Genomic DNA, 27759 nt, shown 5'->3' on the forward strand with positions numbered 1-27759 from the left:
CCCACCACGCACTTGCTACAGAAAATCTACCAGAATGAATACAACAAAAAAGCATCAAAAGGAGAAGCTTCGCCCCCGGGAGGGCTCGAACCTCCAACCTTTCGGTTAACAGCCGAACGCGCTATCCGATTGCGCCACGGAGGCGGCTGCTCGGCGCTCTCCCGACCACGCACTTGCTACAGAAAATCTACCAGAATAAATACAACAAAAAAGCATCAAAAGGAGAAGCTTCGCCCCCGGGAGGGCTCGAACCTCCAACCTTTCGGTTAACAGCCGAACGCGCTATCCGATTGCGCCACGGAGGCGGCTGCTCGGCGCTCTCCCGACCACGCACTTGCTACAGAAAATCTACCAGAATAAATACAACAAAAAAGCATCAAAAGGAGAAGCTTCGCCCCCGGGAGGGCTCGAGCCTCCAACCTTTCGGTTAACAGCCGAACGCGCTATCAGATTGCGCCACGGGGGCTTTTTTTTTTCTTTATTGCCTGCTTTGACACTAGCGAAACAATACAAATGCATATATACAGTGCACCGACATCACGTCAGGCGGGATGGTCATATTAAAATTTCTTGAGGCACACCAGCTCATCAAGAATGCTAACCCCGTCTGCGGGTTCACTCTGTGCACGATACACTTCTCGTATAAAAGAAACACTTTCAATGAAGTTCTCTCGCGTAGAGCGTGCATTGGCGTCAGCATGACGAACAGCCATTCTCGTCTTCCACAAACTGTGGAGGCCCAGGAGCATGAACATATCAAAAGGTATTCCTTGATCACTTTCAACTGGCAGGAATCGAATTCCATACGGGTTTATGGGGAGTTCTTTTTTGAGAGTGCGCTGCAAGACATCCCAATGAAATACTGCGTCCCGACCATCAATGAAGGCATGTTCAATTGTTTCGGGCTTTGTACACAGCAAGCAGTTGGTTGTCCATGGTACGAATATTCCTTTCTGTTCAAGCCATACTTTAACGGGGAGGGTGTTTGTGTGTAGCTGGAAAAAAAAATGTTTTCGCAGCAGGTCTTACAGGCATCCTTTTGACTCGTTTCAGCGCATCTTTTCCTGGGCCTCCACAGTGAACAATCCTATACAGTGGGGTAGGTAGCATGGTGTCAACCAAATCGACGTACAGTTTTTTTCTTTCTCACTGAGCACAAATACTCCAGCGAAAACCGTGCACAGAGTATTCGAAAAGACGCAACTACTTCACGATAATAACCAGTCGCTCTTCTACTGATAACACTGGATGTAGTTAAAACAAATTCCGGCAGTTCTGTTGCCATTCTCGCCTGAATGACAGTGCGGAGAAAAGCATTTCGTTCATCGCGCAGGAAAAAGAACCGCGATACAATCTGTCTGATGAACAAGTGTGAGAGCCCAAGGCCTCCACTGCGAACACTGCGAAAAAGGTTTGTACGGCTGGTTCGCTCCCAAGTGTAATTCCATATAAAGGTAGCAAACACCCGGTGCACTTTTTGAACACTGACGCGAGACATGAACATTACTTGCAGTATATACCACACTTTGGCAACCAAAAAAACATTGCAAGCTGAGGCACGCGCAAACACTGATAATCCCCGGCCTTGCCATTCCTTTATCTTTTCTTTCATCAATTCTGTTTGTCCGCTCCATAACTGCGTGGAGTCTTGATAGTGCTCAAGGGACACACCTAGATAAAGTGGAAGCACTGTAGTCCATTGCATTCCGGCGAAATCAGTGGGCATCGCGTCCCAATTTCCATGCCATATGCCAACACTTTTTTCGAAGTTTATCTGGGCGCCCGTGTACTTGCAGAAAGATCTTGCCAGGCGGACAGCCTCGATCACGCTTTCCTTGTCTTCACAAAAGACGGCGACGTCATCTGCATAGGCTAGCATTTTAACTTCAGCGGCGTGCAGCCTAAAACCACGTATGTTTACATCATGGATGACTGCCAAACAAAAAGGTTCGAGGTATACGGCAAAAAGCAATGGGGACAAAGGACAGCCTTGTCGTACAGACGAGCGGACTGGCACCTTCGAACTAAGGCATTTATTAATTACAATCTGCGTTGAACACTCTTCATAAGCCATTTTAATGCCCTCTAAAATGATGTTCCCAACATTACAGTACTGTAATATAGAGAAAAGCACCTCATGTGACACCCGGTCGAAGGCGTTCGCAAGGTCGAGCTGCAACATTGCCACCCGACCCCCAATGTCATCACAACATTCTAACACATTCCTTGCAATGTGGGTGTTGGTGAAAATTGTACGGCCTTTAATGCCACACGTCTGGTGTGGCCCTACAAGCTCCTTAATCACGCTTTGGAATCGCCCAGCCAGTACTTTCATAAATATTTTCTAGTCTGTGTTGGTTAGACTTATCGGTCTGTATGAGCCTACTAAAAGAAGCTTTTCCCGGTCATCGGTTTTTGGAATCAAAACTACGTGTGACATGCGGAATGAGGGTGGCACTTTTTTAACTTCGTACGCTTCTGAGAGTAGTCTGTGCAAAATACAGGAAAACTCGTGACTGAATGATTTGTAAAACTTGGCGCCTAGGCCGTCTGGTCCTGGCGACTTTCCTGACGGCAACTCATCTATCGCCCTTTCAATCTCGGGTACACTTATTGGCATTTCAAGGCTTTCTCTAACGCCGTCTTCCAACCTTGGCATTTCGCTCATGAATTCGCTGTCGAAGCCTAGTCGAGAGCGTGTCCCATTGCCGAACAATTCCCGATAATGCTCAACGAAGGCTCTCTCGATTAAAACAGCTTCTGACGTCACCTCGTTTTGAAAACGTATCTGTTTAATCTCATTTCTTGACGCATGCCGCTTTTCGTCGCTCATTGCCCGTTTGTTTGTCATCTCACCCATCCATAACCGTTCACTCCGAGCACGTATAACTGCAGCTTTATATCGCTCTGCGTCAATAACTTCCAGTTCATGTCTTACTTTCTTTACATTTTCCGCAACCTGATCATGAACCGTATTTTGTACGCTCAAAAGAAATTCTAGCTGTCTTTGCAGCTCTCTTTGTTTCTGCAGTTCTTCATGCTGGCGGCTGCTTCCTCTTTCGATTGCAATTAACTTAACTTGGACCTTAAATTCTTCCCATGCAGCCATAAAATTGTCATGCTTGTTTGTCATCAAGTCTAATATCTTTTCCTTTACTCTGCGCACAAATGGCTCATCATCAAGCAGCTTTTCGTTTAATTTCCACGTGTTCCAGTTGAATCGTGTTCTTTTAACTTTTGCCCCCATCACGAAGCTCACTAAGCTATGATCCGTGAACGATAGTGGTGTGACATCATAACCGTTACAAAGGGGGATCAAATCTAGTGAAAGATACACTCTGTCCAGCCTTGCTCGGCTGTTTCCTTGAATGTGTGTGTACTGCGGAATCGTACCGTCAGTGAAAATTTGACCCACATCTTCTACGTTGTGGTCGTCAATTAGGGAGCTCAAATAGACAGTGCTTTTGTCACGAACACGTTCCCCTCGGTTTCGATCTTCCGCAGTACAGACACAATTAAAATCACCAAGAAATATGATGTAGCGGTCACACTTTAGGTACTGGTCTATATACTCAAAATACAACGATCGGTCATTCACAATGTTCGGCGCATTAACGCATATGAGCCGCCACGACGCTCCAGAAAAAGAAAAATCGACAATGAGCATGCGGCCAGTTTGACATACAGTTACACGTTCTTCAATAATGCCAGCACTCTTCCGTATAAGCAGCGCGCACCCGCCTGATGTACCATTAGCATGACATACGCACACATTGTAATGCGCCGTGAAAGGCGTCACCATGCGATCGGTCTGCTCTTGAGTTTCGACCTTAGTTTCTTGTAAGGCGACAACATCGGGTTCCTTCTCCATACACAAGCGACTGAGTTGATACTGTCTCCTTCGCGCTCCGAGGCCACGAACATTTAAAGTGGCCACTCTCAATGCTGTCTCTAATTTTACCGCCATTAGTCTGTATAAGCAAGCCGATCGCCCCCCCCCCCCCCCCCAAGGTGCTGCCGGAGAACAAACCATTCCAACACTTTGTAAAACACTTTCCAAAAACAAATGCTCAACGAAAAGCCGCTCTAACCACACGCGTACCTTTGCGGTGTACGCGTAGGCTAATTCTGAAGTGGCACCCATCTCTTGACGTCGCTAGTCCGGGCGCCCCAGTAGGCGCCAGGTCCTAGGTAGGCGGTTCTGCCGCCGTCCGTCTGTCCGGCGGGATGTTCGGTCGACGACTCGCCTGGGTTTTCTGCGGCGGTTCGTCTTTGGTTTCGTTGTCAAATTCCTCCTCTTGGCCGCTCGTTACGTCCCTTGCTCTCTTCGTAGCCGCACTGCTTGCACTCGTGTCTGCGACGTCCATCATTGCAGTTGCTGGCCCGTGCTCTGCTGTACTCGCCCCGGCAGAGGCGAGTTCTATGGCCGTTTCTTCTTTGCCTTTTCCGTCACTTGTCTGCACTGCAGCTTTCTGTTCAGTAGTTACTACAGTTGCCACCTTCGAGGCTATGTAAGCCTGCTCAGTGAGCATCGCAAATGTGTCGGCCGGCAGAACTTGCGCACGGAAAGACTCATCCACGTCTGCTTCATCCATTAACAGGTCAGCCACGTCCTCCCGAGGCGCCGGTCCCGTTACGGACGCGTAGGTCTTAACACACTCCGTCTCATCATGGCCGTATCGCCGGCAAACGGCACATCTCGGGACGCCACAGTCACGTCGAACATGACCGGTGTTTCGGCATTTCAGGCAAAGTGGTGCTCTGCCTGGTAAAACAACTAAGGCCTGCTCACCAGCGACACGAAGTTGATGAGGCAGGTCTTCCACGGTCATACCCGTCTTCAAAACCAACGACACCGCAGGCGTTGAGGATGCTTTATCTTGCACTCCGTGGACACGCCATTTCTCCCGGACGACGTCCATGACCTTCCCATACGGTGAAAGGGCGGTGCGTATGTCCTCGTCCGTCACGTTGTGTAACATCCAATGCTGCTTCAGCCGCACGGCCTGGTTTGTTGGATCAACAACAATGCACCGATGTTCATTCACTTTTACTTCCTTGGCGCTTGCAAGCCTTTTGACACCTTCATCGCTCTTGAAAGTCACTGCCCAAACGTGGCTCATTTGATACGCCCCTAGTGCGATAACATCCGGCAGTACGCCTAAGCTAGCCAGTGCGTCGCGGAATTGCTCCACCCGATACGGCCTGGCACGCACATCAGCATGTAAAAACAATGTATTTAAAACAATCCGACCTGTAGGCAGTTGAGGCAGCAAAACTTGATAATCCGGGTCTTCTGAGCCAAAATTCCTGGTACCGTGGCCCTGCTGGGCCGCTGAAGCCGCTCTTGTATGGTCATTCTTGTATGGAGCTCATGTTCGACACGTCCGCTCGCTAGCGCGGCAGAAAGCCGAATCCCACGGAGGTGGCTGCTCGGCGCTCTCCCCACCACGCACTTGCTACAGAAAATCTACCAGAATAAATACAACAAAAAAGCATCAAAAGGAGAAGCTTCACCCCCGGGAGGGCTCGAACCTCCAACCTTTCGGTTAACAGCCGAACGCGCTAGCCGATTGCGCCACGGAGGCTTTTTATTTTCTTTATTGCCGGTTTGCAACACATTTACAGATGAGTGAGTGAGTGAAATAACTTTTATTACAGGTCCGGCGAGGACGCGAACTCATCGCGCACCCGGCTAGTCCCACGTCGGGACCGGCAGGTCTAGCCCACCAGCCCGGTCGCGGGCACACCGGACAGCCAGGATTTGCTTGTCTAGAGCGGGGCTACGCAGAAGCGAGTCCCACTCATCCTTGCTGAACTTGGGGTATCTCGACCCGCACTCCCAGAGCATGTGTGCTAGAGTGGAGGTCTGCCCACAGGATGGGCAGGCGTCGTCGCGATATACGTCAGGGTAAACTTCGTGCAGAACGGCCAGACACGGATATGTGCCGGTCTGTAAAAGTCTAAGCGAAACAGCTTGCGCCCTATTCAATTTGGGGTGAGGGGGTGGAAAGACCCTTCTGGACATGTAGAAAATTTTGTCACCTCGTTGTGAGTATCGGGAGCATCCCTGTGGCCGTAGGGGGGAGGGGTGTCGGCTCTCCTTACAGAGGAAGCGCGGTCGGTGAGGTCGCGCGCAGCCTCGTGAGCAGACTCATTGAGGTTCGGGGGAGCACCCTCGACCGACCCTACGTGAGCGGGAAACCAGTGAATCGAATGATGCGTGAGAGCATCCGGATTGGAGACGCTAAGAAGACGAGCAGCCTGCTCGGCGATGCGACCCTTCTGAAAAGCCCTAACTGCCGTTTTGGAATCGCTGTAGATCTCAGACCCACGACCGTCTAGCAGGGCGAGGGCGATGGCGGCTTGCTCGGCGACTTCGGGGTCTGAAGTGCGAATTGAAGCGCTATTGGAAAGCTTGCCGCTGGAGTCGACCACGACGACGGCAAAGGTCTTTCCATCGCTGTACTCCGCGGCGTCGACGAAGCGTGCTCTGATGCCTTGTTGACAGATCTGTTTCAGAATTGCTACTGCTCTCGCCTTGCGTCTGCCCTCGTTGTGGACGGGATGGACGTTTCGAGGCACGGGGGCCACTTCGAACTTGTTTCGAATGCACCTAGGGATCGGGGTACTGACCCTCGAAGATACCACAGGAGGGTAACCCAGCTCCTCGATGATGCGTTTACCTGCCGCTGTGGTGGTCAGGCGAGCGAGTTGCGCACGTTCTTGGGCTTCGGCAATCTCCTCGGCGGTGTTGTGTACCCCCAGCTTGAGGAGATCTTCGGTATGGGTCGTAATGGGTAGCCCGAGAGCCCTTTTGACTACTTTGCGGATGAGAGCATTGAGCTTGTCTCGCTCCGCTCTGAGCCAGTTGTGCATAGAAATCGTGTACGTGAAGTGGCATAATACGAAGGCGTTGATAAGGGTGAGGAGATTGGCTTCCTTCATGCCTCTGTGTCTGTTTGCGATTCTGCGAACGAGGCGGAAGGCGTTGTCCGTCTTTGCGATGATCTTGCGGAGAGCCGTTCCGTTCCCGCCGTTGAATTCGACAAACATGCCCAGGACCCGAATGACGTCGACCCTGGGTATCACCCCTCCATCACAAGTGTGAAGACAGATCTTGCTTTCGGATACTGGCTTCCAATCGTTCGGTCTTCTTCCCTTCTCTTTTCTGTAAAGCAGAAGCTCCGACTTGGCGGGGGAGCACGGAAGTCCGGTGGGGCGGAGATACTCCTCGATCACGTCGATCGCCTCCTGCATGGCTTCTTCGACTCTGCCCTCGCATCCCCCGGCGCACCAGATGGTAATGTCGTCGGCGTAGATGGTGTGCTTGACGTCCTCAACGCATGCCAACCTCTCGGAAAGACCAATCATACAGATGTTAAATAGTGTGGGGGAGATTACGGCGCCCTGAGGAGTGCCCCGTGCTCTGAGGGGCACATCTTCGGAGCGGAAGTCTCCAATGCGAAGATTGGCCTTCCTGTCCGAAAAAAAAGAGCTTACGTAGCTGTGGAATCTGGAACCGAGACCTAGGTCTGAAATGGTCTTGACGATAAAGGCGTGGAGCACGTTGTCGAAAGCCTTCTCGAGGTCCAGACCGAGCAGAGCCTTGACGTCTCTGGAACGGCCGTCCACGATCTGATGCTTGATTAGTTTCATTGCATCCTGCGTCGAGAGTCCGGCGCGGAACCCGATCATGTCAAGAAAACAATATAAAGAAATTTAAAAGCGCCTGCCACACTTAGGCTGACGCTAGGTATTTAAAAGCACTTGGTAGATGCCAGTTCATCTAATACTGAAATCCATTCATTGTCCTCGTTTCTTGCCATGTACACTTCTCGCATTAGGACCATGCTCTCTATAAAGTTTTCCTTTGCAGACTGGATTTTAATATGCTCATGACGTACCGCCATTCGTGTCTTCCATAGACTATGAAGACACAATAACATGAACTTATCACGAGGCACTCCATTATCATTAGATGTGGGGAGAAAGCGGATTCCGTACGGCGTCACCGGTAGTTCCTTCTTTAATGTACGTTTAAGAACGTCCCACAAGAACACTGCGTCGGAGCAGTCCAGAAAAATGTGTTCTATTGTTTCTGGTTTTCTGCATCTTAAACAGTTAACTTACCATGCTACAAACAGTCCTTTCTCTTCGAGCCATGGCTTAACCGGTAACGTTTCACTGTGAAGTTGAAAGAAAAAGGACTTGGCTGACGAGCGCACGGGCATCCGCTTTACCCTTTTTAACACATTTGCTCCACTTTCTATACAAAATTTGGTCCTATAAATTGGTAGGGGCAGACATATCTCAACAACATCTTTGTATAGCTTTTTGCGCTTAACACTACTCAAGTACTCTAAAGAAAAACGCGCGCACAAAAATTGGTAGGCCCATACAACTTCACGTAGAAAGCCCTTGATAATATTTGTTCTCGCTAGTTGAGTTGACACAATATAATTTGGTAAAACGTCACTCAGACGTTCTTGAAACACAGTTAACAGAAAAACATTTTTTTGATCGCGCAAAAACAGAAATCGCGAAACCACTTGCCTCAAGAACAAGTGAGCTAGGCCAAGGCCACCTTGCTTAACTAAGGTGAACAAATTGGTACGGCTCGTACGCTCCCACACAGATCCCCAGATAAAGACGGCAAATTACCGGTGAATTTTTTGTATGCTCGTTCTAGATGCGCAGAGGACCTGTAGTACGAACCAAATCTTAGCGACAAGAAAGAGGTTGCATACTGTTGCTCTCGTGAACATGGAAAGGTCCCTTCCACCAAACTTTTTTTGTTTTTTCCTTCACTTCTGCGCATTGCTCTTTCCAGTAGTCTTTCGTGTCCCTGAAATGCTGTAGCGGTACACCGAGATACCTCATAGGCGAAGACGTCCAATGTACACTTTCTATTTCAGTGGGAATGTCTTCCCAAGCCCCGTGCAATAGTCCTACTGATTTTCCCCAATTAATAACACTCCCCGACATTTTACAGAAATTTCTTGCCAAGTCTACCGCTTTAGTGACGCTGTCTTTATCGCTACAAAACACTGCTACATCATCTGCGTATGCTAGTAGCTTTATTTCACTTGAACCTACCCTATAACCTACGATATCGCTACACGAAAGCACCTTTAAACAGAAAGGCTCCAAGTATAATGCAAAAAGGAACGGCGACAAACAACATCCCTGTCTCACAGAAGATTTGAGCTGTATACCTTCCGTTATTGTCTTATTAATTATAATCTTAGAAACTATTCGATCATAGCACATTTTAACACCTGTCAACACAGATCAAACATTCACATGTTCAAGTAGAAGAAAAAGGATTTCATGCGCCACCCAATCGAAGGCCTTTTCCAAATCTAACTGTAGTATTGCGACCTTCTCTGAAAAGGCATCGCAACACTCGAGGACCGTTCGTGCCACGTGAATGTTAGTCATAATAGACCGTCGTTTTATTCCACACGTCTGATGTGGTCCTACTAACTTCTGTATGACCGACTGTAGTCGCCTCCCGAGAACTTTTGTGTATATTTTGTAGTCCGTATTTGTAAGGCTAATAGGGCGATATGCGCGCACCGAAAGTAAAGTTTGAGGGTCGTCACTCTTGGGTATTAATACTACATGACTCTCATGAAAGGACGGTGGTAGTACTTGCTTCTCATATGCCTCATTATTTACCTCATGTAAAATTATTGCCATATGCTTTTTAAAAGCCTTATAAAACGCTGCGCCTAATCCGTCAGGGCCTGGCGATTTATCTACCGCTAACTCATTTATGGCGTGTTCTATTTCAGCGACAGTAATTGGCTGCTCGAGATTCAGCCTTACATCGTCATCCAACTTTGGAAGAAGCTTCAAAAACTCATTCTCGAATCCTTCCGCAAGCTCTCGTTCAGTGCCTAACAACTCGCTGTAATGCTCATGAAAAGCCCGCAGAATGTATTCGTTCTCTCGAACAATTTCGTTTCGATATGTGATGGCTCTTATCTCGTTTCGGGAAGCGTAGCTCTTTTCGTCCGAAAGCGCTCTTTTTGTCGGATTTTCACCGCACCATAATCTTTCTGCGCGCGCACGTATAACCGCACCTCGATACTTTTCTTGATCAACGCTTTCTAACTGAGCTTTTACTTCTTTTATTCCCTTCGCAAAGATACCTGGGCAAGAACTTTCCATAGTTTGGTAGAAGTCAAGTTGGCATTGTAACTCTTTTTCTTTTCTTTTTTCCTCCCGGCGTAATGTGCATGATCTTTCCATTGCCAATAACTTCGTTTCCTGCTTGAAACATTCCCATGCTTCCGCAATACTTTTACAGTCCTTCTCTAAAAGGTTCTGAATGTTACGGTTAACTTTCTTAACGAAAGGTTCGTCATCTAGCAGTTTGGAATTTAACTTCCACAACGCCCAGTTAAATTTTGGTTTTCTTGGTCCCAACGCCAACATAACTAAACAGTGGTCGCTGAAACACACAGATTTGACCTCATAGCTGCTACACATTGTAATCAAGTCAGCTGTCATGTATATCCTATCCAACCGTGCGTGGCTGGCTCCTTGAAAATGCGTGTACTATGGAGTCGCGCCATATCTCATCACATATCCCACATCAACCAAATGGCCTTCGCTTATACTCGTGGCTAAAAATTCCGCGCTGGCGTCGCGTACCGTAGGGCTTAGCACTCGGTCCTCAGCATAGCAAACACAGTTGAAGTCTCCCATCAATAAAATGTTGCTTTGACAATTCAATTGACTTTTAAGGCCTTCAAAGAACACCTTGCGCTCGCATCCTTTGTTAGGTGCGTAAACACATATCGCTCGCCACTTCACCACTCCATTCACAAAGTCGCACACTATTTGACGGCCATTAACATCACACACATCATTTTCAATACCTACGTTCAGTGCACTCCGAATAAAAAGGGCGCACCCACCAGCTTTACCAACAGAATCTGATACACACACATAATACCTTGGCTGAAACGCATCTACCATACGGTCCGTTCCTTCTTCACTTTCGACTTTAGTTTCCTGCACGGCGATAATATCAAAATCAGTTTCCATAAGCAGTCTGCTTAGATGGTACTGTTTTCGTTTAGACCCAAGGCCCGTTACATTAATACTACCCACTCGTATCATGATATCTGTGGGATTCATTATGCCATGAAGAAAAAAAGGACCGACGACAATCTTTGCACACTACAAGCGGCACACTCACGTTTGCTGGCACTGCGCAGCGAAAACCATCCTCTGGGCTGCCGTCGTTGGATGCCATTTCTATGGAATTCCATCGTTGCGCCACGGAGGCGGCTGCTCGGCGCTCTCCCCACCACGCACTTGCTACAGAAAATCTACCAGAATAAATACAGCAAAAAAGCATCAAAAAGGAGAAGCTTCGCCCCCGGGAGGGCTCGAACGTCCAACCTTTCGGTTAACAGCCGAACGCGCTATCCGATTGCGCCACGGAGGCGGCTGCTCGGCGCTCTCCCCACCACGCACTTGCTACAGAAAATCTACCAGAATAAATACAGCAAAAAAGCATCAAAAATGAGAAGCTTCGCCCCCGGGAGGGCTCGAACCTCCAACCTTTCGGTTAACAGCCGAACGCGCTATCCGATTGCGCCACGGAGGCGGCTTCTCGGCGCTCTCCCCACCACGCACTTGCTACAGAAAATCTACCAGAATAAATACAGCAAAAAAGCATCAAAAAGGAGAAGCTTCGCCCCCGGGAGGGTTCGAACCTCCAACCTTTCGGTTAACAGCCGAACGCGCTAGCCGATTGCGCCACGGAGGCGGCTTTTTTTTTTTTATTACCGGTCTTTGACAATGTACAATGCACACAGTATAGAAACAGACATCACAAAAAGAACACCCACAGAACATACTGAAAAACATGAAAGCCATCCGCCCAACATGGACTGGCGTTGTCAAACTAAAATTCTTTTAAAGCTGTCAGAGGTTCTATCCTCGACAGCCAATCGGGTACACAATCTTGCATTTTCTTAATTTCAATGAAACGAGACATACTTTCTCGAAAATAAGTACGAGCAGGCCTAGCATCTGGGTCGCAATGGTACCCAGCCATTCGTGCCCGCCATAAACAGTGGAGACCATTGAGCATAATTAGGTCGTATGGAACCCCGTCCTCATTCTCAATCGGTAAGTACCTGATCCCATGCGGATTCAACGGAAACTCCTTCTTGATTGTCCGTTTTAGGACGTCCCAGAAGTACACCCCTTCCCAGCAATGCAAGAACACATGATCTACAGTTTCAGGTTGCTTGCAAATCAAGCAGTGTGGGCCCCATGGTACAAGGAAGCCGCGTTCTTCCATGAACGTCTTCACTGACAGTGTTCCTGTGTGTAGCCTAAAAAAGAATGTTTTTGCCCCAGTAGGCACCTCCATTCTTTTCAACCGTTTAATGACATCCTGTCCTGGTCCTCCACTGTATATCGCTCTGTATAATGGCACTGGAAATACAATATCGCACACATCTTTATATAATGTCTTTCTTTTCACACCGGATAAATACTCGAAAGAAAAAAAATGTCACAGTTTCGCCCTAAGGGCGAAGCAATGAATGCGATAGCAACACAGCAATGTCATACGAAGTAAGGTGAGCGGCTTTGGTAACAATATAAATTGTAGTAAACATGAGCTGATTAAGTAAGCAGGTGTGCTGCGCCGTAAGTAGACCGACATGAAGAGAGACTCGATGACCACGAGAAGGCGCGTGTGAAACGGTGGTGTTGATGAGAAGCGCTTCCCGTGGGCAGCGCGCGTGCGAAGGGACACACCTGTAGCGCTGCACTGCCGATCCGGGCAGCATTACATGTGTAGCGTGCGTTGGAAAATGTGACCCGACTATTACTAATGAATGAACAAGCGTGGTGTGAGCGCGCACAAACAAACATGAAGAGATCACACTGAATGACTGCAGACAACGACTGTCAAAACGCTGGCAGCAAGCATACGCCGCTGCGGGCGAAGGTACGTGCGGTCTATCGCTTCAACAGGAACTGAGCCGCGAATGCACGGCTCATAAAGGTCAGAGCCGTGTGGAGATAAGAGACGGTGCGGCGAGCGACGAGCGCGGTTGTTGGCAGAAGAAAAGTGCGCCCCCCCCCCCCCCCGCTTCCTCCGGCGCTGGCTTCCCGCTTCCTTGCTTGCGCGCCGGAGAGATAAGAGACCGTGCGGCCGAGCGCGGTTGTTGGCACAGTAGAAGTGCCCCCCCCCCACTCCCTCCGGCGCTGGCTTCCCGCTTCGTTGCTTGCGCGTGGGGGATTGAGTGCGTTCGCTCTCCGTGATCGCGTGCGTCCCAGCACGCTTGCGCTCGGGCATACGGCGCGCGGTGAAGATTTTATCTATACGGAACCTCACGGCGACGGCGACGGCTACGGCGACGGCGACGGCTACGGCGACGGCGACGGCGACGGCGACGCCGACGGCAGAAATCCGGTTGAAGTGTCCATATAATTGCTATCGCAATAAAACGCACTGAAAGAAAGCGCACACTATCGACTACTTCTTTAAGATAGCCGCGAATCGTTCCTGGCATACTATTGGTACTAACAATCAGTGCCGGCAGCGCAGCTCTTAATCTGAGCTGTAATACCGTACGCAGAAAAGGATCACGCACATCTCTAAAGAACAAAAATCTATTGACAAGCTGTCGTACAAAAAGATGCGCCAAGCCCAGGCCACCATCCTTCACCCGCCTGAACAGGTTTGTTCGGCTACATCTTTCCCAGCTAGATTCCCAGATAAAAACGGCGAACACTCTGTGCAACTTTTGTACGTTTACCCTTGAACAAAATAACGTCTGCATGACGTACCACAACTTTGTAATGAAAAACATATTGCATACAGTTGCCCTTGCAAAAATGGACAGGTTGATGCCTTTCCACCTGTCTGCTTTTTCTCTTGTTTCTTTTATTTGGTTTGTCCAGTATTCCTCGCTCTGTTTGTAGCTGTCCAAGGGAACGCCGAGATACTTGGTAGGGGTTTTCACCCAGCTCACATTCGCAAAATTGTCCGGGGCCGAGGACCACTCTCCGTGCCACAATCCGAGGGACTTACCCCAGTTCACTTTACTGCCCGTCACATCACAAAACTGTTTCACAACGCATATTGTTTCCGTTACACTTTCTCTGTTTGTACAACACACGGCGATATCATCTGCATATGCCAGGAGCTTGACTTCTGTGGCTGCCAAGCTATAACCTCGTATTTGATCATTCTCAGTTATCGCCAAACACATCGTTTCAATGTAAACTGCAAACAAAAGAGGACTGAGGGGGCAGCCTTGACGCACAGAACGCATGACGTTAATGGGGGCCCCCAATGATTTATTCACAATTAAGCGTGTTGTGCAGTTCTGATACGCCAATGCCACTCCCTCAGTGATGATGGCACCTGCATTAACGTGATCCAGAATGGCAAACAAAATATCATGAGACACACAGTCAAAAGCTTTCTCTAGGTCAAGCTGGAGCACTGCGACGCCATCGTAAGTGATGTCACAGCACTCGAGCACGCACCGCATCGTGTGAATGTTCGAAAAAATTGACCTCCCTTTGATCCCACACGTTTGGTGGTCTGCGACGATTTCTTTGATGACGCTTTGAAGTCTGGCTGCCAAAACCTTCATGAAAATCTTATAGTCGACATTGGTTAAAGATATCGGCCTATAAGATGTCACGAGCCTAAGTTTCTCCGCTTTGTCACTCTTAGGTATCAAGATGGTATGCGCTTTACTAAAAGAAGGCGGCAAAGCTTTGTTCACATACGCGGCGTTAAACAGGTCTGTTAGCAGGGGCGACAGTTCTTTCTTGAAGGCTTTATAAAAACACGCGCTCAGACCTTCAGGTCCGGGTGATTTGCCATTGTTCAAATCATTTATTGCTTTTTCGACTTCGTGTTCTCTTATATTGCCTTCTAATAGGTCCTTCGTGTCGTCACTTAATCGCGGCATGCGACTGAGAAAGACCCTTTTGAACTCATCTACATTGGCTTCTTGATATGCAAACAATGACTGGTAATACTCTAAAAACGCTCGTCCTATGCTCTTATTATCGTCGACGAGTGTGCCATTCCACGAGATCTTATCGACATGATTACGTCGACCATGAGCTTTTTCAAGTCCAAGCGCCCTTTTGGTGGGCGTCTCCCCCGCTACTAATGCGTTTGCTCTTGCGCGCACAATCGCACCTTGATAGCGTTCTTTGTCCAACTGTTCGATTTTTTCTTTGATGGTTCGCATATCTTGCTTATACGCCCCTGGCTCTTCGCACTCCAGCGCTATCAGCTGATTAAGTATCTTTCGTAAGTCTCGTTCTTTCATTTCCCTCTCAAACTTTAAGCAGCTAGATCTTTCTATTGCTTTCATTTTTACCTTCTGTTTGAACCATTCCCATTTCTCTGCTATTGTTTCAATACATTCATCGCTTACTTCCATAACGGCCTCATGAATTGCGTCTACAAATGGCGCGTCTTTTAGAAGTAAGGCATTCATTTTCCATTGGTCCCAGTTAAAAGATTGACTCTTCTTCTTCATTCCTATGGTACACATCACCAAGCAGTGATCGGAGAACGACACAGGTGCAACAGAATAACTGTGGCACTTTGGAATCATGTCCTGTGACATGTACAAGCGGTCTAACCGCGCATGGCTACTGCCTTGAAATCGCGTATACATCACTTCCCGCTCCCCCTCCAGACACTCACATACATCGTCTAGTTCACTTTCGCTGATCAGCCTAGACAATATATGACTGCTTTTATCGCGGATACCACCATTATTGCATCTATCCCGAGCACTCAAAACACAGTTGAAATCCCCCAACAAAAGCATGCACTTTTCACTGCTAATATACTGAAAAAGACTCGAAAAAAATAATGCACGTTCTTCTACCCCATTTGGCGCATATATGCATATAACTCGGAATTCAACTTTACAAAACAAAAAATCGCAAATAACAATCCTTCCCGACGGACATGAAAACACACTTTGAACAACCAGGTCTCGTAACTTCTTAACAAACAGGACACATCCAGCGGACGTCCCTACCGCGTGGCTCACGACTGCATAATATCTAGTCGTGAAACGCCGCACCATGCTCCCGGTCTCTTCCTCCCCTTCTACCTTGGTCTCCTGGACAGCTAGAACGTCTATGTCGTGGTCAGTGACCAACCGTAGGACTTGACTTTGCCTACGGCTAGCCGCCAAGCCTCGCACGTTTAGTGTGGCAATGCTGAGAGACGGGTCAGGTGCCATGCTGTACTAAAGAATGAAGTAGGCCCGGAGCATGGTGCTTACCTCTCACGACTAGCCCTCGGCTAGCCGCCTCCGGAGCCGCCCGGCTTCCCGGCGTTGTTGGTGGTGTGCTGCGCTTTGTCCACAGGCCTTCTCTCGGGCGGAACATTCGGTTTGGGTTTGAAACCCGAACGCCTCCCAAGAGGCGCTTTTGCAGGCGGCCCATCCCCGGTGCTGGATGCTGCGTTATCCTTGTCTCCGGCGTCGTCTCGGGGGCGCGCCATGGAGGCGGCTTCTCGGCGCTCTCCCCACCACGCACTTGCTACAGAAAATCTACCAGAATAAATACAACAAAAAAGCATCAAAAGGAGAAGCTTCGCCCCCGGGAGGGCTCGAACCTCCAACCTTTCGGTTAACAGCCGAACGCGCTAGCCGATTGCGCCACGGAGGCGGCTTCTCGGCGCTCTCCCCACCACGCACTTGCTACAGAAAATCTACCAGAATAAATACAACAAAAAAGCATCAAAACGAGAAGCTTCGCCCCGGGAGGGCTCGAACCTCCAACCTTTCGGTTAACAGCCGAACGCGCTAGCCGATTGCGCCACGGAGTTTTTTTTTTCTTTATTACCTTGTGATCATCATTTCACAGAAACAGCAATTGCAAACAAAAGAACAGGGAAATCCCTAGCCTCTCGGCGAGTTCGTGAGTTTTAAAATGGCTTGATTTTGGCCAAAAGATCAAAAACAGTAATCCATTCTGGAGGATCATCTAATGCCTTGTATACATCTCGTATATAGATAACAGCTTCAATGAAATAATCTCTTGCCGATCTTGGACTCAAATGCGCATGTCTGACGTCCATTCTTGTTCGCCAGACACTGTGCATACACATCACCATGAACATATCACTTGGTACACCCGCTGGTTCCACACAAGGTAAGTAACGAATACCGAAAGCGCTTAAAGGTAGGTCCTTTTTTAAAGTCCTTTGAAGCACATCCCATAGGAACATCGCGTCATGGCAATCAAGAAAAAGATGTTCAATTGTTTCCGGTTTTCTACATATTAGGCAGTTTACAGACCATGGAACGAAGAGGCCTTTGCTCTGCAGCCATGGTTTTACAGGGAGGGTATCGGTATGTACTTGGAAAAAAAAGGATTTCATTGAGGCTTTCAGTGGCATTCGCTTAACACGCTTGAGGACGTCGCGCTCTGAGCCCAGCTGGTACAGCCCGCGGTACACAGGAATTGGCAAAAAAACATCAAGTAAGTCTTTGTATAATCGCTTACGTGTCACAGAAGATAAGTATTCATAGGAAAATCTGCCCTTGAGAATCTGCATAGCCGCTACAACTTCGCGTAGGTAGCCAGATAACAACGCTGGCCGAAAAAAAAAGGTTGATACAACGTAGTCTGGCAAGGAATCTTGTAATCGCACTTGGATTACAGTTCGAAGAAATACGTCAGCTTGATCACGCAAAAAGAAAAACCTCGTCACAATCTGCCTAAAAAACAGGTGCGATAGCCCCAAGCCCCCGTTTTTAACTTTATGAAAAAGGTTGCAACGACTCATGCGCTCCCAAGTCGACCCCCAGATAAAGACTGCAAACACTCTGTGCAGTTTTTGTACAGAAACCCTAGTCATGCTTAATACCTGGAGCACATAGTACACTTTAGCAATCAAAAACATATTACAAACGGCTGCTCTTGAGAACATAGAAAAATTATGACCCCCCCATTTTTCTGTTTGTAATTTAACTCTTCTTGCTTCATCTGCCCAAAAGTCTTTGCTGTCCTTATAGTGTTTTAGTTGAACTCCTAGATAGCTATCGGGAGTTGTGCTCCATTTTATGTTGCACATCATGTCTGGAGCACTCTCCCAGCTGCCATGCCAGAACCCAAGACATTTATTCCAGCTTATCATGCTTCCTGTTGCTCTGCAAAAATTCTTAGCCTCTTCTACAACTTCGTACACGCTTTCTTCATTTGCGCAAAATGCAGCTATATCATCCGCATATGCGAGGATTTTAACTTCACTGTTGAAGAAAGTGTAGCCTCGAATACTCGGATTTGCAAGTACTTTTAAACAAAAGGGTTCCAGGTAAAGATCAAAGAGGAGGGATGACAAACAGCAGCCTTGTTTTACAGATGTTTCAACACGAATCATTTCACTTAGTTTCTTATTGATGACAAGTCTCGCTGTACATTTATCATAGACCATTTTCACTCCGTCTAGAATTACAGATCCTACATTGACGTGCTTCAGGATGAGAAACAGAATTTCATGCACAACTCTATCGAAAGCCTTGTTCAAATCCAGTTGAATCATTGCAACTCGATCCTGCATAGCGTCGCAACATTCAAGAACCGTTCTTGCTACGTGAATATTTGTAAGAATTGTTCTTCCTTTAATTCCGCAAGTCTGATGTGGACCTACAAGGGACTTGATAGCACTTTGGAAACGGCGAGCCAAAACTTTCATAAAGATCTTGTAATCAGTATTCGTTTAGCTTATTGGTCGGTATGCTTCCACAGAAAGCAGTTTCACCGGGTCATTAGTTTTCGGAATCATGATCACATAGGATGTTCGAAAGGATGGTGGTGTTAGTTTTTCTTCGTAGCATTCTTCTATAACTCGATGTAGGGACTCTGCCATGTCCCTTTTGAAGAATTTGTACACGGCGGCACCGAGACCATCTGGACCAGGAGATTTGCCAGGACTGAGATCGTCTATCGCCTGCTCAACTTCCGCGACTGTTATTGGCCTTTCCAGTGACTGTTTTGTTTCGTCAGAAAGCTTAGGCATAAGCGGCAGAAATTCGCTTAAAAACCGTTCAGTATCGCATGTTTTATGACTAAATAATCTTCTATAATATTCAACAAAGGCAAGCTGTATCAGTTCACCGTCTTGAGTAACGTCATTGCGGAAACTGATTTCGTTAATTTCTTTTGATACTGCATGTTTCTTTTCGTCGCATAGCGCGCGTTTTGTGGGCGTTTCTTCCATCCATAGCCGCTCGGACCTCGCCCTTATCACTGCGCCACGATACTTTTCTGCTTCTATGGTATCGAGCTTCGCCTTTACTTCTTTAATTTCTTTCGAGAACAGCCCAGGCTTAGCATTTTCTACGTTAACCATATAGTCTAACTCGCTATGCAGTTCTTTTTCTTGCTGCCTTTCTTTCTGCCTCACAACACTTGCTCTTTCCAAAGCGGCGACCTTGAAGTCGCATTTAAACTGTTCCCACAGCATCATAAAGTTGCAAGTTTGATTCAACCGCATGCTATCTATATATTCCTTGATCTTTGCAACGAAAAAGTCATCCTGTAGTAATTTGTTGTTGAATTTCCACAATTCCCAGTTCAACTTTGACACTTTTTTTGTACCAATGATAAGTATGACTAAAGAGTGATCACTAAAGCTCACATGCTGTGTATCATAATGGGAACATAAAGACACTAAATCAAAAGGGACATAAATTCGGTCTAATCTGGCATGAGATACATTTTGAAAATTGGTGTATTTTGCTTGGTCTTCATGCGTCAACACTAAAGCTATATTTTCGAGTTCATTATCCTCAATCATTCGATGCAATAATTCTGCACTTTTATCGCTATAAACTTTACTATTTGATCTATCTTCGGGTCTGCATACGCAATTGAAGTCACCAAGCAGTAATACACTTCTTTCACTTTCTAGACAGGGTCGCATGGTACTAAAAAAACTTTCTCGCTCAAAGATTCTATTCGGTGCATAGACACAAATTACACGCCAGGGAATTTCAGCATAAAGAAAATCACAAAAAACTAGTCGGCCATTGTCACAAGAAGACACAGATTCAATGATTCCAAGGCTCTTTCGAATAAAGATAGCACAGCCACCAGCCCTACCAACGGCGTGACTCACACACACATTGTATCTGTTGCGGAAGACTTCAACCATTCGATCAGTTAGTTCTTCACTCTCGATTTTGGTCTCTTGGACCGCTAACACATCAATATCATTTTCTAAAAGAATTCGATTTAGTTGACATTGTCTTCTTCGCGCAGAAAGGCCTCTCGTATTGAAGGTCGCGACACGCAGGGCATGCTTAAAGTGAGCTGCCATCTCTATTAAGAAAAATTTGCCAATAGCCTACTCACATCTTCGTATCAAACATGCAGACCCCGCGGTGAGAGTAGGCTCCATGATCGCTGCACTTCCAGACAAAAAACACAAGAACGCCCCTTTCCGTGAGCGAAAAAAAAAGGGGGGGAGGGGGGGTTGCCGCCGCTAAGAAGGCGGCGGCGTGGAATTAGTCCGTCGGTCTGGCGTAAAGTTTGGCACTGGCTTGAAAGACTGCCGTCTGGAAGTTGCAGCCTTTGTGGGAGGTTCCCCTGTTGTCTCTGAAACACCACTCGCAATGGTGTCCCCAGTCTCCTCTCGCGTCCTCTTTACAGGACCGCTGCCAGTTTCTGCCATGTCGACCTCGGTGATGGCATCCTCTGTGGCTTTCGCGTTTTCAGGAAGAGAGCCGTCGGTGCCTTGGGTCTTGATTGTGTCTTCCTTTAGCGCTTCTGGGTTCGCTGCGGCAGCAACACGCGCAGGGTCTTTTTCGCGTCTCAATTCCTTGGCGTTGTCACATGGTGCTTGTAGAGGCTTTGGGGCCTCCGCATTCCCATCTTCGCCATGACCTCGCGTGGCATCTTCTGCATCGGCTGCGTCCATCATGTGCTCGGAAACCAAATCTCTCCGAGCCGGGCCTGTTACGCTGGCATAGGAGCGCACGCACTGGGTCTCGTCGTGGCCGTAACGACGACAGAGCCCGCAACGTGGAACACGGCACTCGCGACGTATATGGCCGATGCCGTGGCATCGAAGGCAGAGCGGAGCTCTGCCTGGGACATGAATGAGTGCCAAGTCTTGACCGACACGCAGCTGATGAGGCAGATCGTCGATGGTAACGCCCACCTTCAACTTCAACGTTACGGACTGCGTTGTCGACCCTTTATCGAAGCAGCCTTTAACTTTCCATTTTTCTCTGTTGATTTCTGTCACCTTTCCGAAGGCGGCAAGTGCATTTCGAACATCGTCATCTGGTACCCCATGAAGTAGCCAGTAAAGCTTCAGACGAACGCCTCGATCGCAGGGGTCTATAACCATACAGCGCTCGTCCTTGACATTGAAGGCGTCTGCAGCCAGTATCTTCTTTTTTCCTTCTTCGTCCTTGAACGTTACTGCCCACAGGTGATTCATTTGGTATGCCCCGAGGGCAACCACCTCCGGCAACAGCGAAAGACGGTCGAGTGCATCGCGGAAATGCTCGCATCGAAAAGGTCTTGCCTTATGGAAACCGTGCAAAAAAACGGTATTCAAAACTGATTCACCTGTCGGCAGATGCAGCAAAACAACCTGGTAATCTTCAGCCGGATTGTCAGAAGACCTGATTCCGCGGCCATTGGCCGCTGTATCCGCTCCGAGGGAGCACATGCTTTCACAACCGTTCGCTTCGGAAGCGGGAAGTGGAAATTGCGCCACGGAGTCGGCTGCTCGGTGCTCTCCCCACCACGCACTTGCTACAGAAAATCTACCAGAATAAATACAACAAAAAAGCATCAAAAGGAGAAGCTTCGCCCCCGGGAGGGCTCGAACCTCCAACCTTTCGGTTAACAGCCGAACGCGCTAGCCGATTGCGCCACGGAGGCTTTTTTTTTTTCTTTATTACCGGTTTGCCACTTACAAACACTCAACTCATACAGACAAGGATACAATTATAATAAAATACGCGTGAGCCTTTTCATGGCTGGAGTGGGAGGTTAAAATGGCCTCAGAGAAGCCAGCTTATCAAGAACAGGTAACCAATCCGGTGGGTCTCTCTGGATTTTGAGAACATCTCGTACGTACACACAGTGTTCAATGAAGTTTTGCACTGCCGATCGTGCGTTTATATCCGCATTCCTGACCGCCATCCTCGTTTTCCATACACTGTGCAAGCACAACAGCATTAGCATGTCACATGGCACGTCCTCTGTATCTGCGCATGGCAAAAATCTGATACCAAAGGGTGATACTGGCAACTCCTTCTTGACTGTCCGCTGAAGAATGTCCCACAGGAAAACAGCATCGTGACAGTCCAGAAAGATGTGCTCTATCGTTTCGGTCTTCTGGCATATCAAACAGTGCAATCCCCATGGAACAAAGATACCTTTACTTTCCAGCCACGGTTTTACAGGGAGCGTGCCTGTGTGCAGTTGAAAAAAAAAGGTTTTTGATGACGCTCTAACTGGCATTTTCCGAACTCGTTTTAAAACGTCACGTTCTTGTCCTAGTTGATAGATGGAGCGGTACAACGGTATTGGCAAAAATACATCGAGTAGATCTTTGTATAATCGTTTACGCGCAACTGTGCCCAGGTATTCTAAGGAAAATCGCGACTTCAGTACTTGATAAGCTGAGACAATTTCGCGCCAAAAGCTGCTCAGTGTTCCCCGTGTCTCTGCGTTTGACGACACAATATATTCCGGAATATGATTACACATTTTAGCGTGTATAACAGCACTCAAGAAAATATCCCTTTGGTCTCGCAAAAAGAAAAACCTTGAAACAATTTGTTTCAAAAACAAATGACACAGTCCAAGTCCTCCGTTTCGCATGGAAAGGAACAAGTTTGACCGACTGGTGCGTTCCCATGTAGAATTCCATATATAGGTGGCAAACACTCTGTGTAATTTCTGGACACAAATTCTACTCATACTGAACACTTGAAGTACATAAAACACTTTTGCAACAAAAAATACATTACAGACTGTTGCGCGTGAAAACATGGAAAAGTTATGCCCTCCCCATTTTTCAGACTGGTCCTTCAGCCTGTCTGTCTCTCCTGCCCAGTATTCTGTGGTATTTCTATAATGCTGAAGAGGCACTCCCAAGTAACTAACAGGAATATTTGTCCATCGCATATTTGCATACGTCTCCGGCCTTTCCCCCCAATTTCCATGCCAAATGCCAAGAGACTTATCCCAGCTAATGGCACTTCCGGTAGCGCTGCAGAATGCTGTAGCTTCCTTAACAGCTTCTTTAACACTGTCCTTGTCTCTGCAGAATATGGCGATGTCATCCGCATATGCCAGTATCTTCACTTCACTGGTGTAATAGGAATAACCATGCACCCTTTCATTTCTTAGAATTTTTAAACATAAGGGTTCCAAATAAAGTGCAAAAAGAAGAGACGAGCACGCACACCCTTGTTTTATACCTGACAGCACTGGAATGTTCTCACTTAAGGTGTTGTTGATTATAAGGTTTACGGCACACTCTTCATACACCATTTTGATGCCTTTAGTGATGACGCTTCCTACATTACAATGTTCTAATACTGATAGTAATATGTCATGATTGACCCTGTCAAATGCTTTCTGAAGATCTAGTTGTATCATAGCTATGTTATCAAGATTTATGTCACAGCATTCAAGGATAGTTCTAGCGGTGTGTATATTTGTGTAAATGGTCCTTCCTTTGATGCCACATGTCTGGTGAGGCAGTACGAGGTGTGTGATAACGCTCTGCAATCTCTTGGCTAGCACCTTTGTAAATATTTTATAGTCTACATTTGTAAGGCTTATTGGTCGATAGGCCTCAACAGCCATCAATTTCCTGGGATCATCTGATTTTGGAATTAACACTACATAGCATTTTCTAAACGATAATGGTGCCCTTTTTCGATCATAGCACTCATTTATCACGCGGTGTAACGCTTGTGCCAGTTCTTTCCTGAAGGTTTTGTAAATGGCAGCGCCTAGTCCATCAGGCCCGGGTGCCTTGCCGGTGCTTAGCTCATCAATGGCCTGTTCTACCTCATGCAGACTAATTGGCCGCTCAAGCGTTTCTCTCACTTCATCGTCTAGCCTTGGCATGAGCGATAGAAAATCATTTTGAAAGGCTACTGTATCTTTTATTTTAGGGCTTAGCAGTCTTTGATAACACTCAACAAACGCTTTCTTTATCAATTCTTTATCACGTGTCGCTTCGTTTTTATATCTTATTTCTTTTATCTCTTTTTTTACTGCTTGCCTTTTTTCTTCACCGAGTGCCCGCTTAGTAGGCGTTTCTCCGAGCCATAGTCTTTCAGCTCGTGCTCTGGCCATCGCCCCGCAATATTCACTTTCATCAATCACTTCAAGTTTACTTTTCAGGTCACGTATTTCCTTGCTAAAGTGTCCAGGGTTAGTACTCTCAACAGTAGTCATAAAATCTAACGTGCTCTTTAGTTCTTTTTCTTGCTGTTTTTCATTGCTACGCAGCACGCAAGCTCGTTCAATCGCGGCAATCTTTACTTCGTTCTTAAATTGTTCCCAAACTATTGTGAAGTTAGAAGGTTCAACCGAAAATATTCCATCCATCTTCTCCTTTACTTTCTTAAGAAAAATTTCATCATCCAACAATTTATCATTTAATTTCCACAAATTCCAATTGAATCTTGATACTTTTGCTTTGTTACCTACTGTCACTGTCACCAAGCAGTGATCACTAAATCTGACGTTCTTTACTCGGTACGTAGTAAGATGCGGTGTGATTTCAGCAGAAACATATATGCGGTCAAGTCTAGCGTGACTTACACCTTGATAGTGCGTATACTGTACGTGCTCGTCGCCGTCAAAAATACAACCAACGTCGTCTAGTTCAAATTCGTTTACAAGCGTGCTCAACAGTAACGCACTATTATCGCGATAGGTCAATCTGTTTGCTCGATCTTGCGGTCTACACACACAGTTAAAGTCCCCAAATAATATTATCTTTCTTTCGTACGTCATACAGGCTTTCAGGTTTCCTATGTATTCTTCGCGTTCGTGTATCTTATTCGGCGCATAAACACATATTGCACGCCAGAGGAGGCCGCAAAAACTAAAGTCAATGACTAGTAGCCTACCGTCATCACTGGACGTGACAGTTTGCACAACAATATCAGTGCATTTTCGAACAAGTATTATGCAACCCGCTGAAGTTCCTCTGGCGTGAGACACGCATACATTATACCTATTCCTGAAAGGCTCGACCATTCTGTCTGTTTGCTCTTCGCTTTCTACTTTGGTTTCCTGCACTGCCATTATGTCGATATCATCTTCTAACAAGAGCCGGTTTATCTGGCACTGCCTTCTGCGGGATGCCAGACCCCTCACATTTAACGTCCCTACGCAAAAGGGAACTGTCAGACTAACAGCCATGTTTAGATTAGGCATACAGACAGAATGATACTCACGTCTGGGCAGGCAATAAAGGCAATAAACAGTACGCGGCAAGATCTACATGTCCGCTATTGTAGGTCTAGCACTGAGGGCACGCTGTGGCGGCACAGTCCGTTCCCCGCTATTGCGGGGGTGGTGTTGAAGTCGTCCGCCTGTCAGGCGGTATGTTCGGCTTCGGTTTGAAGCCGGGTCGCCTTGTTATAGGCGTCTTCGGTGAGGGCTCGCCGCTGCTCGATCGTTCCGGTGTGTCTTCACATCCATCAATGACCTCACGAGGCCTCTTTGCAGCTGCTTTGGCAGCTGCTATCATTTCGATATCCTCAGAATCCCCTGTCTCGTCTTTCGTGGTCGACTCCGACGTGCTCGCTGATGGCGCACCCTTTGTGTCAGTCATATTTTCTTCGGTAGTCTGTTTCTCAGACAGCACGCTCTTTGCGTCGACAGTCTGGCCGCCACTGGAGCTCTTGGTTTCCTCCGGTGTTGGAGTCGCTTCCGGGTGCGTGCTATCTGCCGCCTGCTCATCGGTCTCTGCTCGGGACGCCGCATCAGCGTCAGCGTGGTCCATTATGTGTTCAGCCATTTCGTCGCTTTTGACTGGGCTTATTACCGCAGCATACGACCTCACGCACTCTTGTTCCTCGTGGCCGTAGCGGCGGCAAAGTGCACAGCGTGGTATGCGGCACTCGCGCCGGATGTGTCCCGTTCCATGGCACCGGAGGCATAACGGGGGTCTTCCTGGAACATGCACGAGCGCTAAGTTCTCCGCCACACGCACCTGATGAGGCAAGTCTTCAACTGTCACGCCAGGCTTTGGCTGGAGTGTCACCAAACGGGTGATGGACCCTTTGTCATTGCATCCCTGTACTCGCCACTTTTCTCGGGTGACATCTGTAACCTTTCCGTAAGGGGCTAAGGCTGCACGAACCTCGTCGTCATGAACGAAGTGCAACAGCCAATAAAGCTTCAGCCTGATGCCTTGGTTGCACGGATCAAAAACCATGCAGGGTTGGTCTTTCACGTTGAAAGATTCCGCCGCTAGCATCTTTTTCTTCGAAGCCTCATCACGGAAGGTCACCGCCCATACGTGGTTCATTTGGAAGGCGCCAAGGGCCACCACTTCCGGCAGCAGTGCAAGACTCGCGATAGCATCTCGAAAGTGCTCGACCCGATACGGCCTGGTTTTAACGTCAGCGTGCAAAAATACAGTGTACAAAACTGAAGTACCTGAAGGCAGATGAGGCAAAACAACTTGGTATTCCGGGTAAGGCTTATCCGTACACCTGGTACCACGGCCGAGGGCCGCTGTAACCGCTCCTACGGAGCAAGGCATTCTGCGTCCGTTCACTGCGGTGGCCGGAAGTAGAATCTTTGCGCCACGGAGGCGGCTTCTCGGCGCTCTCCCCACCACGCACTTGCTACAGAAAATCTACCAGAATAAATACAACAAAAAAGCATCAAAAGGAGAAGCTTCGCCCCCGGGAGGGCTCGAACCTCCAACCTTTCGGTTAACAGCCGAACGCGCTAGCCGATTGCGCCACGGAGGCGCCTGCTCGGTGCTCTCCCCACCACGCACTTGCTACAGAAAATCTACCAGAATAAATACAACAAAAAAGCATCAAAAGGAGAAGCTTCGCCCCCGGGAGGGCTCGAACCTCCAACCTTTCGGTTAACAGCCGAACGCGCTAGCCGATTGCGCCACGGAGGCGGCTTCTCGGCGCTCTCCCCACCACGCACTTGCTACAGAAAATCTACCAGAATAAATACAACAAAAAAGCATCAAAAGGAGAAGCTTCGACCCGGGAGGGCTCGAACCTCCAACCTTTCGGTTAACAGCCGAACGCGCTAGCCGATTGCGCCACGGAGGCTTTTTTTTTTTTCTTTTTTGCCAGTTACAAGAAATACAGGACTGAAATACATAAAGATAGTCAAATGCTAAAAGGTTTCTCCTGTCTTGGAGAAAGTAATTCTAAATAAATTTCATATTCAAAAGCAATTCTACACAAGGCAGCCAGTGTGGCACAGGTATTCGTGCTTTCTGTTCTTCTACATATCTGTGAATGCTTTCTTTGAAGTATTGGCGAGCTGCTCTGGCGTCAACATCTGCATTTCGGACGGCCATGCGACATCTCCAGACACTGTGCAATACAATGAGCATAATTAAATCATAAGGTACTCCATCTTCGTTATCGATAGCCAAGAATCGGATTCCTTGAGGCTGCAGCGGAAAATCTTTCTTAAGGGTCCTCTGTAGAATGTCCCACAGGAATACCGCGTCCCAACACT

The 27759-nt window shown here is 47.7% G+C and overlaps 11 non-coding genes across 11 annotated transcripts; all 11 read right to left on the bottom strand.

Moving 5' to 3' along the window:
* Positions 1 to 70: 70 nt before the first annotated feature.
* Positions 71 to 144, bottom strand: Trnan-guu (transfer RNA asparagine (anticodon GUU)). Its single transcript has one exon. It is a non-coding gene; the product is annotated as a tRNA-Asn (tRNA).
* An 87-nt stretch (positions 145 to 231) lies between these two features.
* Positions 232 to 305, bottom strand: Trnan-guu (transfer RNA asparagine (anticodon GUU)). Its single transcript has one exon. It is a non-coding gene; the product is annotated as a tRNA-Asn (tRNA).
* Positions 306 to 392: 87 nt separating this feature from the next.
* Positions 393 to 466, bottom strand: Trnan-guu (transfer RNA asparagine (anticodon GUU)). Its single transcript has one exon. It is a non-coding gene; the product is annotated as a tRNA-Asn (tRNA).
* A 5048-nt stretch (positions 467 to 5514) lies between these two features.
* Trnan-guu (transfer RNA asparagine (anticodon GUU)) lies at positions 5515 to 5588 on the bottom strand. The gene has a single exon. It is a non-coding gene; the product is annotated as a tRNA-Asn (tRNA).
* Positions 5589 to 11393: 5805 nt separating this feature from the next.
* Trnan-guu (transfer RNA asparagine (anticodon GUU)) lies at positions 11394 to 11467 on the bottom strand. Its single transcript has one exon. It is a non-coding gene; the product is annotated as a tRNA-Asn (tRNA).
* Positions 11468 to 11555: 88 nt separating this feature from the next.
* Positions 11556 to 11629, bottom strand: Trnan-guu (transfer RNA asparagine (anticodon GUU)). The gene has a single exon. It is a non-coding gene; the product is annotated as a tRNA-Asn (tRNA).
* Positions 11630 to 11717: 88 nt separating this feature from the next.
* On the bottom strand, positions 11718 to 11791 carry Trnan-guu (transfer RNA asparagine (anticodon GUU)). The gene has a single exon. It is a non-coding gene; the product is annotated as a tRNA-Asn (tRNA).
* Positions 11792 to 16630: 4839 nt separating this feature from the next.
* On the bottom strand, positions 16631 to 16704 carry Trnan-guu (transfer RNA asparagine (anticodon GUU)). Its single transcript has one exon. It is a non-coding gene; the product is annotated as a tRNA-Asn (tRNA).
* Positions 16705 to 21865: 5161 nt separating this feature from the next.
* Trnan-guu (transfer RNA asparagine (anticodon GUU)) lies at positions 21866 to 21939 on the bottom strand. Its single transcript has one exon. It is a non-coding gene; the product is annotated as a tRNA-Asn (tRNA).
* A 5007-nt stretch (positions 21940 to 26946) lies between these two features.
* Positions 26947 to 27020, bottom strand: Trnan-guu (transfer RNA asparagine (anticodon GUU)). The gene has a single exon. It is a non-coding gene; the product is annotated as a tRNA-Asn (tRNA).
* An 87-nt stretch (positions 27021 to 27107) lies between these two features.
* Positions 27108 to 27181, bottom strand: Trnan-guu (transfer RNA asparagine (anticodon GUU)). Its single transcript has one exon. It is a non-coding gene; the product is annotated as a tRNA-Asn (tRNA).
* Positions 27182 to 27759: the final 578 nt, after the last annotated feature.

Source organism: Dermacentor silvarum, chromosome 1 (genome assembly GCF_013339745.2).
Source record: "Dermacentor silvarum isolate Dsil-2018 chromosome 1, BIME_Dsil_1.4, whole genome shotgun sequence".
NCBI lineage: Eukaryota > Metazoa > Arthropoda > Arachnida > Ixodida > Ixodidae > Dermacentor > Dermacentor silvarum.